This window comes from Dermacentor andersoni, chromosome 9 (genome assembly GCF_023375885.2).
Source record: "Dermacentor andersoni chromosome 9, qqDerAnde1_hic_scaffold, whole genome shotgun sequence".
In the NCBI taxonomy this organism is placed as follows: domain Eukaryota; kingdom Metazoa; phylum Arthropoda; class Arachnida; order Ixodida; family Ixodidae; genus Dermacentor; species Dermacentor andersoni.
In genome coordinates this window covers 89,871,802-89,884,669 of record NC_092822.1, presented here as the reverse complement: position 1 = coordinate 89,884,669, position 12,868 = coordinate 89,871,802, and positions in this window count along the sequence as shown.

The window sequence follows — 12,868 nt, the reverse complement described above, 5'->3', positions numbered from 1 at the left end:
TACCGGCAACACCGTTTGTACAAGTAGGCATGGACTTTCTGGGCCCCTTCCCAACGTCTACTACTGGTAATAGCTGGATAATCGTCGCCACGGATTATCTCACTAGATATGTCGAGACAAGTGCTCTGCAACGCGCAACAGCAGATGAAGCGGCACGATTTTTTCTGTAATCCATCCTTTTAAGGCATGGCTCTCCCGCCGTAGTCGTCACGGACAGAGGTACTGCGTTCATGCCGCACTTTTTAGATATCGTTCTACGTCTAAGTGGTACCGCCCACCGGAAGACAACAGCGTATCACCCTCTAACAAATGGACTCACAGAACGACTCAATAGGACATTGGCTGATATGATAAGCAGGTACGTAGATGTAGAGCATAGGAACTGGGACGAGGTTTTACCTTATGTCACCTCCGCGTACAATACGGCTCGTCAAGAGACCACTCGCAAGACGCCCTTCAGTCTCGTATACGGCCGTGAGGTTACAACAACATTAGACGCAATGCTCCCTCATGAATTTGACGACAACGAGACGGGTGCTGAAGGGATAGCACACCGAGCAGAGGTAGCTAGGCAGCTTGCGCGTCTGCGAATCCGCGAACAACAGGACTGTGACGCCAGATGCTACAATCTTCGGCACAAAGTCGTAACATACAACATCGGTGACAAAGTGTGGGTCTGGACACCTATTCGACAGCGTGGGCTCTCTGAAAACCTCCTACGCAAATACTTCGGGCTCTACATAGTTCTCCGACGCATCAGTGACGTCAACTACGAAGTCGTTCCAGACAGCTCGCACTGTTCAAAGCGCCGACAGCATTTACCCGAGGCCGTTCACATGCTTCGCATAAAGCCGTACTATGAGGACTGACAAGACTGCGCAGTTATTTACCGCTGCTTTCCAAGCCTCTATAATCGGGACGATGATCTTTTCTAAAGGGGGAGCAAATGACACAACTATATTTGGCAGAACCATAATGCAGTCGGTATGCGCCTGTGGGGACGACGCTGAAGTAGCGCGGGTTTTTAGGTGAAGCGGGGAAAACGAAGACGTTGTTGTTTTTCCCTTGGCTGACTGATAAAGTGCGTTTCTTGCCGGTGCTGCTACGCATACTCGTCGATCCCACGTCGTTACAATATAATCATAATGCAAAATATTGACACGCGAAATGAAAACACGTATATAGCTGCGCTCAAATTCTTTGCATTAGGATTGCCGCATTCTTCAGTGATTTTTTCAGTACAATATTCCACGGCGCAGGGAAATAATGTTTGGAGGACGCTTAAGCTTCGCGCTTAAAGGGGCTTTGTACCAGCCCTCAGGCTTGGTGAAATTACACAGTCCGCGGATAGCAATTGCTGTGGCGAATGCCTGAACCAAATTTTGCAGGCATACGCGGTGCGTGGAGCTAACAAGCGGATCGTGAAGGGGCCTTTCCCTCAAGCGCACTCTTCTCAACAGAACGCCCTGTACTTACCCTTTTCTGGACATCTTATGTCGTCATGGGGCGTTTTATTTTGTCGTTCCGTTAGACAGCTGCTCTTGGTAGCTGCGGTCGGCTACGTAGCGTAGATACCGCAGCCGCCAAGAGGTGCTGCCACCAGTCCACTGGCTAAGCGCACTGCGGCTCGCTGAGGACTACCACGTTTGGCTAATATTTAGCGCATCGTTGGCACTAAAATGAGAAGTTTGGGCGCCTAAATGAAGTACGCCACGGCGACAATCAGAAGGCGGAGTGTTGTGGGCCGACTCTACTGCACAGTAGCCTTAAGTGCAAGGCACTGAAGAAGGAACGGGAAAACAGCGGATGCCGTGTTTGATTGACAATAACTCGGCTTCTCCTGAACGCATTGAAGTAGTTTGTTGAAGTAGTTTCTAAAAAGAACAATTTCAATTCAAATATCTTTCTGCCCTTTGATACCAAGTGATTCAGGGCCTCTTTATGTGTGGAACGTGATAGCATTCCAAAATCCCTGACTAGTTTCGACGCTTCCCGTCAACTGCAGCTTATGTAGCCGTCACGTTTGCAGGGATACGCTGGCGCCAAAAGCTTTGATAGAAGGCGAACTTCCAATTAAAATCGCGACCTCCTGCTTGGGTAGCAATGCGGCGGTGGCGAGCGTCATCTGAAGTTGTTGCAAGGAAGTGGGTGCGCCGTTCCGTGGCCTCCGCGATTTGCGCGCGCTGAGGCAATGAGCGCCCCATGAATTGTAGAAACGCTGGAAAAGGGGCTTGTGTGTGAGTTTCCGCGTAAGAAAATTACATTTTCTTGTAAGTTCAACATATAATACGACAATATCCTGTCTTTATGTTGTATTTAGACAGTACTTTACGATTTTCTGACGCATGTTACTTTGAGCATTTCGATTAGTTCAGTAACCCTCCGCGAGGCGCGGAGATCCTACGTGGATGTGGTTCGGAATAACGTTTCGCCAAGTGACGTCCAATGCCGAGATCGGATCTTTTGCCACACGGGGCCCTTAGATGTGCCCCCGAAACAAAGACACCCGAATACACCTGTCTCGACTACACATTTCCCTTACTCGTCTAATATTCCTCCGAGAACAGCTGTTGTCAGCATTACTCAAATGCCAGCAATCTTTAAGAGACGCAACCAATCTACATTAGATGAGTGCTTGGTAGCATAGAATGCGTCATTTGTCTTGTGTGTAAAAGTGAAGGGTTGGCGGCTGGTTTCACGATAAGACATCAAGAGACAGAATACCACGTATTTACTTATTGCTACGTAAGAGAGCTTAAATTTTTACGCGCAAGCATATATAGCACGCCAGTGAAAAAGGCCACGGGATGTTTGATGCCGCGAAGGAAGCTAGCGCCGGAGGTGGAAGGTATCTGTAGGTGGAGAGAAGCAAAGCGGGAAGGAAAAAGAGCAGAAGCGTCGCGGGGGAGAAGGGTGGGCGGAGGCGCGCCGGGTTAACCTGCTCTCCCAGTTTATACGGGTGCTGTGAGCTGTATGGGTCAGTGAAAGCCTGCGAGGGTCTCGCGCAAGCAAGGGAGGAAAGCTGGGAGGAAGCGGCCCCCAGGAAAGGGGCAGGTTTGGGCGTTCTGCTCCGACGGCTGCTGCGTATTGTGTGGCCGGGATAGCACTATCTTGAAAGCGATCAGCGATGCGGTCAGTCTTCGTGTCTGGGCGCATCGAGGGCCAACCGCTTAGTGTGCGCTATGGCACCCATATGCCTGCTTGTCACTCGCGTTCACTACGTAAATTATCACTGACGTTTTCTGTTCCCATCTTAGTTCTTTTTAGTGGTACATGATAAGCGTGGTCACAGGATTCTTGCTGTGCCGGAAGCGGATGCAGCGTGCAGGCTTAGTGTTTGGATTGAGATTACGAAGAACAAGGCTTTACTATTATCGAGGCAGTTGTTATGAATTTAGAAAGGCTCGAAAACAATTCCGCGGTATTGTAAATAATGCTGATGAACGAACTGCTGTTTATAGACACCAGTAGAAGGTAGCGCCCATGCATATTGTGTCATGGTATTCACAGAGAATTGAGCACGTTTCTACGTAGGTCTGTGAATTATTCTTTGTAGTCTGGTCAGCTGGATGGGCAAGCATAATTTAATGGTAAAATGTAACATTTCGTCATTTAGCTAGGCATCGTAGTGGAGGTCTCGAAAATATTTTTGCCAGCTGTGATTTATTCACCTGCGTCCACAAGATTGATGGCACACCTTTGATATTGCCAGAGAAGCCATATTGGCACTTTTTTTATGGGAACTTGTTCGAATACAGCTCTGTGGGTAAATGGTAAATGACAACGACCACCGGGCATCGTACACACAACTTCATTCTGTGCTGATTTCAATGTCGTGGCTACGAGCCCCGCAACCCGAAGAACGGTGCATAGCCATGCGCCTACAGCGGTGGTGTTCGGTATCGCGTTGTCACAATGTTGCGGAATATGCGTGACGATATATTATGCGAACCTAATGAATGAGCTGTTTGGTTCGAATGTAGGAAGCTCACAATGGACCTGTTCAAATTTTGGAGTTGTCGCAGCTAGGTGGCAGCCAGACCGCTGCTATTCCAGTCCTGATAAGAAGTTACGTGGGTTGGGATTCCATATCAACCCGAAGCTGCTCAATATTTGCAAATTCAAACGCCGGGACAGACGGCTGCGACATAAACATAAACAAGCTATCAGCCCTGGCAGCGTCCGGCCTGGCCTGCGCATGCTCGCCGTTGTCAGCCCCTTTAAGAATTGCCGGCTCTAATAGATATAGTGGCTTTCGGGATTACAATAACTTTTGCGAGATTTCGCACGACTAGGTACAAGACGCGCACAGGGCGCGTCATCTTGCACAGCGCAACAAGCGCCCTCCGACGCGTCCGATGCCAAGACGAGAAATCGCACGTAAGCGATTCGTCGAGGATGCCTGCTCGCAGCCATAACCTCCGCTACCGGCGACACTGATGAACTGGCGTCTTGTCATCAACGGGCAAGACGCGGAAAAGAAGGATATAAAGTAGGTATTTCTGAAAAGCACAAACCTTCTTGGCGGCCTGTTTGAATTCGTATCCAGAAAGTTTTCTTTTTCGGCTGATGGTGCTTCTCTTGATTTCCTCTGCTGAGGAGCTGGGGCTGCGGTTCGCACAGGACAATTCACGCTGCCTATCACCATCAAAACGTTTCACACAACGAATAGTATCGGTTGAACATAATAGCAGCAAGATATTTGATAACAGTGCTGAGTAAATGAAACGCGATACTCCGAGTGCAAGGCAGACGGCGCTTCTTGCGGCAACCGTGAGGTCTCATGAACGCGAGCTGGTGCGTTGTGGTATACGCTGAGGATGACAGGGTTGGTGTCACAGGAAATCTGCGTCCAGCTGACAGTCCTTTGGTCTGGACTTCGCGTTAGCTCCACCGGAGCGCTGGGAGCCGTGGTTTATATGGTTTATATGGCGCGCTGTTCTTCCATGGCGCTCAAAGAGGATATGCCGCTGTCGTACTTTGGCGGAAGGCTGGTTGTGCGCGCCTTACGAATGATTTTAATGCCCGTGTACGGGATATGCTACCATGGCGTCATGTTTCGGAGCAGCGCTAAAGTGGTCACAGCATATTGCGTTCTGAGGATAACGATAACAATTGGTGCATATAACCATTTGAGGGACTTCAAATAAAAAAAAAACAGAAGAAACGCAGAGGAAAAGCACAAAACGAGTGCAAAAGGTAAACACGAGACGGTGAGCGCTTTAAGCATGCGCCCTGTTGCCCACGGTTTTGTTGCTTGCCACTTTGTCGGTGGCCGAATACTTCATTAGGTCGGATCGAGCGCTCACCACGGCCAACATCCGCCGAGGCAGGTCTCTAAACAGAAACGCTGGTGAACGAGGAGGCTGTGGCGTTGCGCTGTTGGCTTCAAAGCTCTGCTCCCCTCATTCCCGTGACAAATGTATCAGTGACGAACGTAACTTCATTTTCATAGACTTGAAGGAGGAAATATTCAGCGAGTGGATATGACCAGACGGTTTTCCGTCAGCGTTTGGAGAGACATATAGAGGGCGCACTCGAGCAGTAGAGTAGACGGAATAGGCTAAACTGAAGCCCGCTCCATGTGGCAGTGTCGGTGACTCAATTTCTAGAGCAAAGATGTAATATGGCACTACACTGGCAACCACAAGGCGCCTACATGAATGTGCTGGAAAATGTCTGCGGAGCCATAAATAGTCCCGGTCTTTTAGCACGCGTCACGGAGCCTCCGTAGATCAACTTTAGGCAGCCATTGACGCAGAGAGAAATCGTCTGGCGCGTACTGACCTCGCCGTCCACCTGTTCCGACAGCTTGTCCCTCCGGAAGGTGGCCGTCGTGGCATAAGAGAAGGCCAAAGCCAATTGGACAGACCTAGAGTACATATACCCACAGCTGAGGTAAACCTTCCTACAGCGAAGCTGTGTATAGCTACTCTCTGGCGGTGGTCGATGTACGTCCGTCTACGCGTCACGTTAACCCGAAAAAATTTTTGTCTTCAGTTTCTCGCGAATGGCCTTTAGCTCTGAATCAAATTTACGTATTTTGAAAGAAAGACCTTACCGCAATTGTTTGCAAAGACGTATCTATCATTGCGCCAAGCTTCATTTGCTTGTCATAATTATAAATTCAGAGTGAAATTGCAAACGTTACAGAATTCCCGTCTGCTATACATTTAATAATTTATTTACATTACCCCTAAGGGCCATCATGCGGGGGTATTACATTGCGGGGGACAAAAACATGAAATACACAAAAGAAATAAAACTACATGAAATAAACACCACACACAAGGAACATAATATAAATAGATATTTACAAGGGATATGTGCACTTAGTCAAGAAAACAATTATTTTTTACATAATATGTAATAAGTGCATACAACGATAAGTAATAACTAATCTGCTACCACTAACCGTTTTCTTGCAACAAGGTTTGGAAAGATGGTAAGTTAACTTCAGTAGCTATGCGTCATGGTAAGTTATTCCATTCTACTATTGTGCGAGGACTAAGTGATTTTGCGTAGAGCGATGAGCGGCACGTTACGCGTTTTACTTTGTCAGCCTGGTCACGGCGTGGTAAAACTGCAGGGGGTGGTGAACGAAAGCCATCGCGAAGGGTGGAATGGTGATGACGTTTGTGAAATAAGGTTAGGCGAGCAAACTGGCGTCGACGTGATAGTGATTCCAACTCGGCATGTTGTTTTCACGATGCGACTCTGGTGAAGCGTGAATATACGGAAAAGACGAAGCGAACAGCATGGTTTTGCAGAGATTCAATGTTGTTGATTATGTATGGTTCACCGTGATCCCATATGGCAGAAGGATCTTACTTTTTGGGCGGATCAGCAGGATATAAGCAAGTTTCTTTAAGTTTAAAGTGCGTGCTTGAGATTACGCTCAAGGAGACCGACTGCTCGGTTAGCTGATGCTAAGACGGTTTTAATATGGTAATGTGAAGGTAAGTCAGACTGAAGAATAAAGCCTGTATACTTGTAAGTTGGCGCAAGTTCTACTCTAGCATTATTGAGAAAGTAGGCGGTAGGAAGCCGCGTGGAATGGTTGCTAAATGACATTAGCTTGGTTTTAGACGTACTTAAAGACATTAACCTCGAGGAGCACAAAGCGGTCACCGCATCAAGATCAGTTTGTAAGGAAAGTCGGTCAGTGTCATTACTAATATTACGATATTTAATACAATCGTTAGCGAATAATCGAATTCGAGATGAGACACATTTAGGCAGATCATTAATAAAAATTAAGAAAAGTAGAGGACCGAGTATGCTGCCCTGGAGGACTCAAGAGGTTAAAGGAACAGAAGAAGAGTTACAGCTTTTAGGACAGGTGAATTGTTGTCTGCTGGAGAGGAAATCTTTAATCCATGCAAGAACGTTTGGGTGAATGTTTGTGTTAATTTGGTTAGCAGCCTGTGATGAGGAATGTGATCAAAAGCTTTAGAGAAGTCGAGAAACACTCCGTCAACTTGGCATCCTTCGTTAAATGCGGAAAATATATCGTTAGTAAATCCGGCGAACTGAGTGTCGCATGAATAACCCCTACGGAAACTGTGCTGGTACTTGAAGCTGATATCATGGTCTTCTAGGTTGTTGATGACTTGTGTTTGTATGACGCGCTCGAGAAGTTTACATATGTTGATAGTTAATGACATAAGACGATAGTTAAGTGGGACAGAGCGATCACCCGATTTAAAAATTGGTATAACTTTGGCTATTTGCCAGTCGTGAGGAATAGTGCCAGATGATAATGAATGTGAATACTCGGCTTATAACACAACAAAAAATGTTTAAAGAAGGATTTTTATGCATCTAATTATTGAAACGAAGGTGATCAGAGCTATTAGCACTTTTGAGGTTATTCAACAGGGCAAGAATAGCAGATTCACTGATAACAATTTCTGGCATGGAAAAATTAGGCAATGGCTCTAATATTAGCGAAGAGGTTATATCTTCATTGGGGAACACTAATGAAAATGCATCGTTCAGAAGCTGCGAACACTCAGTTTCAGTGACTGGTTGTCCGTCAGCATTAATTAGTACTATATCAGGACAGGAACTCGGATTGATAATGCGCCAGAATCTATGAGAATTATTGGTTAAGATATAGGAGAGGTCGTGACTGAAGAAGTTAGGACGGGTTTTTCTAAGCAGGGACTGATACTCTTTATTGCAATTCTTGTACTTGTGCCGTGATGTCAGGAGACGTGTGGTCATTGGTTGGCGATACAAACGCTTTGTCTTATTATTAAGATGACGAGGACAGTGTGTGAACCAAGGTGAATTTTTTTTTTATGTCGGATAGTGAAGCTTGGCATATGCTTATCAACAAGGTTAGACAAGGTGGTTTTGAACGACAGCCAGTTTAGTTCAATTGTGCGTGATGAACACTGAGCCAGGAAGTTCTCAGAGGCGTGTAGTTCCTAGTTAATCGTGAAAATTTTCGCGATTGTAGCAATGAATTCGCTTAATGGTAGTTTTCTTTTCAGTAAATGGATGCGTGATGCACCCGGTGATAATGTCGTTATCGGATAAACCATTTAAATGCAACAATCAATAAGAACGTCCGGTTTATTTGTAACGACAAGATCAAGGATATTTGCCGTGGTAGCAGAGTGACGGGTAAGACTGTTAATAACTTGAGCAAGAGAAAAATCGAAGCAGGAATGAAAAACGGTGTGGCCTTCTTTATCTCTGGAATTAACACAGAGAGTGGGCCATTCAATGTTTGAAAGATTAAAATCGCCAAAGACGAGAAAATTGAGTTAGGAAAACGCATATTTATGTCGCTGAGTATTCTATAGAATTCACCCGAGAATGTATCAGACATATCGGTCGGCCGGTAGAAAGCACCAATAATAACAGCAGTAACTCCGAATTTACACCATATCCATACACATTCGAGGAAAGTATTAACAGCGAGGGGAACAGGAGATAATTGTTTGTTCGTGGCTATAAGGACACCACTCCCTTTTCTATTTTTTCTGTCACACCGGAAAAAGCAAAATTTGGATTCACTGAGAAGAATGTTTTCAGCCGGAACGGTATCGTCCAGCCAAGTTTCAGTCAATACTAGAAGTGAAGCGGCCGTAGAATCTACGAGCGAAGAAAGGGCGACAGTTTTGGAAAGAACACTTCTAATGTTTGTGAAAAGGAAACTGGTATTACTCTTTAAATTAGGACACACATTAGGCAAAAATGACGCAGTCTTTGAAGATGACTTAACAGTCGGCACGTGTCATACTGTGGTGGGATAATGAACTGGCACAGCACGGCTACCCGCGACATACCACATATAGGTATCATTATTGATATGCAGCTTGTCGAATGTTAGACGCACGTGGTCACCTTGTTCTTTTTGATTGAGAGAACTGCAGAAATTTTCGGCGTTTATCACGAACGGCTTCGGAATCGTCACGTCCTATGCTGAGACCTGTGTCCCTCACCTTACTGCCTTTGCATAAAAACGCCTCAAGTTCTTTATCGTTGAAGAACTTACCTATAATGGGGCGTTTTTTCACAGCTGAAAAACGGCCCACATGGTGTGCCTTAGCTGTGCAAGTTACAGTGACACCAAACTTATCACCGCAGAACTCATGCACAAGTTACTCTGAACTTTCCCCGCTTTCGGATTCGTTAGTATCGGTAACACCAGAAAACAAAACATTTGATCTACGTAACTGGTTTTCTAGATTATCAATTTTGTTAATGATGCTAGAAAGTCCACTTTCGAGAGCTGTTCCGGCATGAACAGATGAAGCAGATTCTAATTTATTTTCCAGTTCCTGTACACGTTTGGTTAGGCTTTCGAGGTCTGTTTTAAGTTCTGCGTGCATATTTAGAACTTTCATCATTGATTCGAGAAGACTTGCATTGGTGGCTTAAAGGCGCTTTACAGCTTCAGCCACACCATCTAACTTGTCTACTTGAGCCTTTATCATAGGTCCGGAGCTTTCCTCAACATCCCCACTTAAAAGCAACAGTCGCAAAACATAAACAAGAGAAGTGCAAGACCGTTTGAAATAGTTGAGTGGCCGCGACACCGTTAGAAGGCAAACATTATTGATACGGTAACAGTGAGTTTGATAGTAACATACCTCTAGAAAAGCAGTTTGTGACTGCAGAAACATTGTGGCAGTGTCGTGGCCCGAAGCTTCGTCCAAATGCGCGCGCTCTTGAGGAGGCGGTGTAGATATTGCCGTCCCATGTTGTCCGACAAGCAGCATGTAATTGTCCAGAATCGGCGGCGCGTGATGCAGCCGACTCGATAAGTCACAGCAGATTGGCGGGCTCTCCATGCAATGCACAGTACTCCTTCGCTGTTCGTCGGCACGGGTATCAGTCAGCTGTACTACAGGCAGCGACAGCAACTGTCCCAGGACCGGCAGCTGCAGCATCTGTAGAAAAGCAGTTGGTGAGCGCCGAACCATTGTGGCAGTGTCGTGGCCCGAAGCTTCGTCCCTCAATTCATGCAAGCCTACGGAGTGAGTATGGTTACCGAAGGGGCGGCTCTAAGTGTTGTTTTGCTGAGCACGAGGTCGCAGGATCGTATCCCGGCCACGGCGGCCGCATTTCGATGGGGGCGAAATGCGAAAACACCCGTGTACTTAGATTTAGGTGCACGTTAAAGATCCCCAGGTGGTCGAAATTTCCGGAGTCCTCCATTACGGCATGCCTCATATTCAGAAAGTGGTTTTGGCACGTAAAACCCCATAATTAATTAAAATAAATTAAGTGTTGTTTTAACCAAACTATCTTAAAAGAAATTAAGTGACATTGAGCCGCTAATACGACTCCAACAATACTCCGAGTTTCATTTTCGTTTCTTGATTGTGTAGTTCACAGTGAAATTATAAATATTGTGCGATTCCCGTCTGTTGTCAATACATGGGCATGTCCGGTAGGGAAATGGACAGCCCCATATTTGTAGAGTAAAAGTCTAGTCCGTCCGAGTTTCATTCTGCAAATTAACTAGGAAGTATGCTCAATCGCAAATGACAAAGGAACGTGTTTTGTTTCGTGCGCTCCTTTCATCGCGCCCCGGTCAACACATATCGTCGCTCACGTGGGCGTTGTGTGTTGTGGTTACGTCATCGTCATCTAGGCGACCTTATCGGCAGGTTTCACAGAACCCGGGCACGGGCCAAACGTGTGTTGAGAGTAGTAGGTATCTATACATAAATTCGTTGATTGAGGTAAAACACCACACAGCTTCGTTGCTCGTCCTTCCTCACAGAGTAGAAAGGCTGATGAAATATTTTCTGTGCTCGTTCATCACTTTGTTTTATGGAGCGCGCAGTACGCCTCAAGCACCTTGGCCATAGTTTCATTCCATGAGCCGTGCTAGCCCATTGCCAAATAGTCAACGAAGTGCTGTGAAACGCGTGCGCTGTGAGTTCCTGTCAGCACGTTAGCCTGGTGCAGAAACCACGGCTTGTAGCGCTATGGGCGGCGCCACCGTGAAACACACAGATCTACTTTCCGCCGGAACAGCTTACCTCCGTCACGAACCCTTTCGCCATCAGCGTATACCACAATGCACCAACCCGGCTTCACGTGACTTCACCAGTGTCACAACAACCGCCGCAGCCATGCGCTCCGGGTATCGCGTTTCATTTGCTAAGCACAGTATGCGTTCCTTTAACATTCCTTTCCATTCCTTTCCATTCCTTTCCATTCCTTTCCATTCCTTAACATTCCTTAACGTTCCTTTAGCCATTCCTTTAACATATACGGCCTATATTTAGCACACATCAGTGAAAACCAGAGACAGATAAACCAAATAGGCACAACTTCGTGGACTAAACTTGCGCGGAACACAATGCAGATAACATGCACGCATGATTGAGAGCTCGACAGACCGTCTAGCTCTATCTCTTTCTCTCTCCCTCACACATGAACGTACATATATGTTCATTTATCTATCCTAAAGGCCAAGCTTGGGCGTTACATGGGGGGGGGGGAGAACAATTGATATACGATATACAATGATATACAATATAAATCAAATATCCTTATATGAAGTCGTACATGCTATGTAGCCTTTACATCACTTCTAATTCGACAACATCATAAGCCAATAATTCCTACAATATACAAGCAATAATCTCACATCTGAAGAAATGCAGGAGGAAATGTTAATGGTATTATTTCAGAATATCTTATTAAGTGCTTGTTTGAATATAATATGTCAATTATGTCGGCTATATTACCTGAGAGATGATTTCCTTCTGTAATGGCTAAGTGCAGACATGAAAACTAGAATAGTTTAGTGCGTGCAAATGGTTGTTCGACCTTAAATACGTGATCAATTCTTGAGAATTTTCTTTTGGTTGGCAAGATGCGGCCTGAGAGAAGTTATTTGGGTGGGGATATAGCTGATGAAAGAAAGTTAGCCGAGGTATCTTTCTTCTAGTCTGCAATGGGATGAGTCCTAGGTCATGTCTTATTTTGGTGATACTTGAATGTTGCAAATAGTTACCTGTAATAAATCACGCTCCCTTGTTGTGTAAAGACTCTAATTTGTTAATAAGATGCGTTTGGTGCGGGTTCCATATAAATGAGGCATACTCAAGCTTTGAACGAAGTACAGTGGTATGTGTGAGAAGCTTGGTATCACTATTAGCCTGACGAAGCGTTCGACGAATTAAGCCAAGAGATTTGCATGCAGCGGAAACAATACAACCCACATGATTGTGCCAAGACAAACTCGGAGAAAGATGAACACCTAGATATTTAAATGATTCGGCAGTTTCTAGAGCCTCACCATTAAGAAAGTATGGGTGTTGCATAATTTCATTGCAAGTAGTAAATCTCATAAGTTTAGTTTTAGAGGTATTTATGCTCATTTGCCAGT